Below are 3,645 nucleotides of genomic sequence, written 5' to 3' on the forward strand. Positions count from 1 at the left end.
AAGGCAGATGAGAACCTTATTTCAGTGATAAACTTCTATGAGACTCTAGTGTCCAAGAAACTTACATACCATTTCTTTAATTTTTTTAATTGAAGTATAGTTGATACATAATATTATAATAGTTTCAGGTGTGCAACATGGTGATTCAGCATTTTATATATTATATTCCATTTAACATTATTACAAAGCAACGGCTGTATTGCTGTGTGTGCATTCTAAGTTGCTTTAGTCATCTCCAACTCTTTGAGACCCTGTGGACTGTAGCCTGGCTGCTTAGCTAGCTTGTACATAGACTTACATACTGTACATTAGCGTCTCCAAAGGGAAGCAGAGAGAGAATAAGATGGGGGAAATATTTAGAATTCTGGCTGTTTGTTTCCCAAAACTGATGCTGTATTCGTCGGCCCAGGCTGCCATGACAAATTATCAGATTGCATGACTTAAACAACAGAGTTGCCTTCTCACGGCTCTGGAGGTTGCAAGTCCACGGTTGAGGCTCCAGCTGGGCTGGCTCTCCTGGGCTTGCACACCACACCTTCTGTGTCCTCACGTGGCTTCTCCTCTGTGCACTTGGGAAGAAAGAGATCTTTAGTGTCTCTTCCTTTTCTTAAAAGGGCACCAGTCCTATAGGATCAGGGCTCCACATTTATGATCCCATTTAAGCATAGATTTACCTCCTTAAGGGCTGTTTCCCACACATTTGGGGTAAGACTTCGACATAAGAATTTGGGGGAACACAGTTCACTCTGTAACAGAGGCCCAAACCTAATTAAAAGTGTCATGTTGTGGATTTAAGGCATGCTCCACGTCCAGAGCAGGACAGACACAAAGAAAACCCTCCTCGGGCAAACCATCCTCATGCTCCCGAAAAGCAGAGACCGGAAGACCCAGAGAGCAAAATAAGGAAAATAATAAAAGGGGAGAAGACAGGGAGATGGGAGGGAGCTTCACAAGGGAGGGGACATATGTATACCCGAAAGTTATGACCAACCTAGATAGCATATTCAAAAGCAGAGACTGAAAGACCCAGAGAGCAAAATAAGGAAAATAGTAAAAGGGGGAGAAGAGAGGGAGATGGGAGGGAGCTTCTCAAGAGAGGGGACATATGTATACCTATGGCTGATTCAGGTTGAGGCTTGACAGAAAGCGACAAAATTCTGTAAAGCAATTATCCTTCAATTGAAAATAAATAAATTAGAAAAATCAAATTACAAGTACACGAAAAAAGAGGGAGAAGAACCCCTACCTTCACAGGAACAGTAAGGCTGAAAGCTGAGTTTCAGAAGTGAGATCCGGAAGGCTATGACATAACACCATGTAGGGAACATGATTTCAGAAACAGAAAATGCGGAAGAACCGTAAGTTAGCCCTATCTACATTTTACCCCAACTCACTAACTATTTCCTTTTCTCCATCATTTGTGCACCTTCTCTCTCCATGATCGTGTATGACTCAAACCTCTCTCACACTCACACATACATATTTTCAGACATGGTGTTCCTGTGTTCCTAAACACTTTAGCGTCCGTTCCCTTAGAACAAGTTCATTCTGTTATATAACCACAGTAAAATTTTCAGTTAGGAAATTTTGCATCAATCTGATGTTACTATCTAATCCAAAATCCTTATTCAATGTTCTCCCGTTGTTCCCACAATGCCGTTCACACTTGTTTCACTTTGTGCAGCCTGAGAGCCGAGATCCAGCTGTCTGGTTCCCCCTCATCTAGGTCAGAGCCTCTCACTTTTACGATTCACTGCTCTGACATCCTTCAAGAGGATGGGAACTTATTTTATAAAATGCTCAATGCGGGTTTGTCTGATGCTTTCCCACAATTACACTCACATTCTGCATTTCTTGGTAAGAATAGTGTGAGGATGGTTCTGTGCTCTGGCAAGTGGACCCTAACACGTGTGGATATTCACACCTCACCTCGAGCTCAGAGGCAAAACGGGGACCATAGCTCCTGCTCCCACATTTGTAATTCCCCTCCACCACCCGAGAAGCTTGAGCGTATCCCCTCAAGGTGTTCTCCCGTTCACACAGTCCTATCTTTTTAGAAATGCATTTCAGAAGTGCCAACCACACCACTAAGAGATGAACTCACCAGCCAGAGGTCAACATCTGTCCACAGGCTCTTCTTTCCGGCCTTTATAGTCAGGCTACGCAGCCGAGTCATCTTGTTCAAATGTTCTCGGGTGAGTTTTCCCCTCTTCAGTGAGCCTGTGTGAATTAATTGAAACAGTTGTGTTAATTAGTTTCCTTATTTGATTTTATGCCCTGATGACAGTGTGCGGAGTACCAGCAGCCAGACACACAAGGGTGACCTCCTTTATGTGAAGGCTTAGAGCTGACCAAACCAGTCTGGGGAGGCAGATCAGGGTTTTCCCAGGGCTGGGTGTGCTGTGGTCCAGAAACCAAACTCAGGGGCGTGGGAGACTTTGGGGGGTCATTTATCCTGGGTGTGGGAGTGGCTACACGAGAGTCAACTCTCTCAACTGTTCACTTAATTCAAGTGCCTTTTATTACATGCATTTATACCTTGAAGTTGAATTTTTTTAAAGGAAGAGATGCTTTCAGGTAAACAAAAGCCAGGAGAACATATTTCTATGAGAACTGCCCCTCCAAGACACCCAAGGAAGGGCGGTTCTTGAGATTCAGGGAGATGGTCTCAGAGGGGAGCCTGCAGGTGCTAGGAGGAATGAAGAGCCTGGTTCCCGGCCTTGGTCCCCTGGGTCCACCCCTTAGGGAGGCTTTCGGAACGCACACCCTCCATCAGGGCAAGTCCTGGGAAGGGACCCTGCGGGGGGCACCTCGTCCTGGAGCCGCAGACATGGAGCTGGGCGCCTGCACTGCCTGTTCTTACGGCCCAACCCAAGGAAAGTGAAAGTGAAGTCACTCAGTCATGTCCGACTCTTTGTGACCCCATGGACTGTAGCCCACCAGGTTCCTCTGTCCATGGGGTTTTCCAGGCAATAGTCCTGGAGTGGGTTGCCATTTCCTTCTCAAGATGATCTTCCCCATCCAGGGATCGAACCTGGGTCTCCTGCATTGTAAGCAGATGCTTTACCATCTGAGCCAGCAGGGAAGGAAGGTTTCATTGTAATAGCGTGAGGCTGCTGGACAGAGGGCTCTGCAAGGGGACCCATGCTGAGCTCGTGAGACATTTTAGTGGTCACTTTAAGGAGATGCTGATGAGTGCAGGAGGCGCTCCCGAGTCCAGCACAGACGTGGGCCACCGTGACGACCCCAGTGCCAGGGACTAGCCGCTGCATCTCCCGGCTCAGAGTTTCCTCGGCTATACTGTAACCGTTCATCCTCCGGAAATGTCTGTTTGACACGGATTTGAGAACAGAGATGAATAAAACATAGGGCTCTCGGGGATGGAAAACCTGTGGTACAAGGACTTTGGGGGTGCACTGATAATAAACACCTGTGAGAACTGCAGTTATGGAATGGGATGTTTTCCAAACCCTGACAATAGCGATCAAGATAATAACACCCGCGCTGACAAGCACAAAAAGGGGTGAGCGTGGAGAAAACCCTGGGCCTTTTAAATCTCCCAGCGAAGGGAGTCAATTGTTAGTGAGTAAATGGAAACTCTATCTAAATAAAGGGCTAGACCCTAGATATTTTTCATAATGTTTT

General features: G+C 46.3%; 1 non-coding gene across 1 annotated transcript; it reads right to left on the minus strand.

Annotated features, from left to right (window-relative positions):
* Positions 1-3,013: 3,013 nt before the first annotated feature.
* Positions 3,014-3,085, minus strand: TRNAC-ACA (transfer RNA cysteine (anticodon ACA)). The gene has a single exon. It is a non-coding gene; the product is annotated as a tRNA-Cys (tRNA).
* Between the last annotated feature and the right edge of the window lie 560 nt (positions 3,086-3,645).

This window comes from Bos grunniens, chromosome 26, assembly GCF_055505025.1.
Source record: "Bos grunniens cultivar Pamir isolate PY7600 chromosome 26, Bosgru_T2T1.0, whole genome shotgun sequence".
Lineage (NCBI taxonomy): Eukaryota > Metazoa > Chordata > Mammalia > Artiodactyla > Bovidae > Bos > Bos grunniens.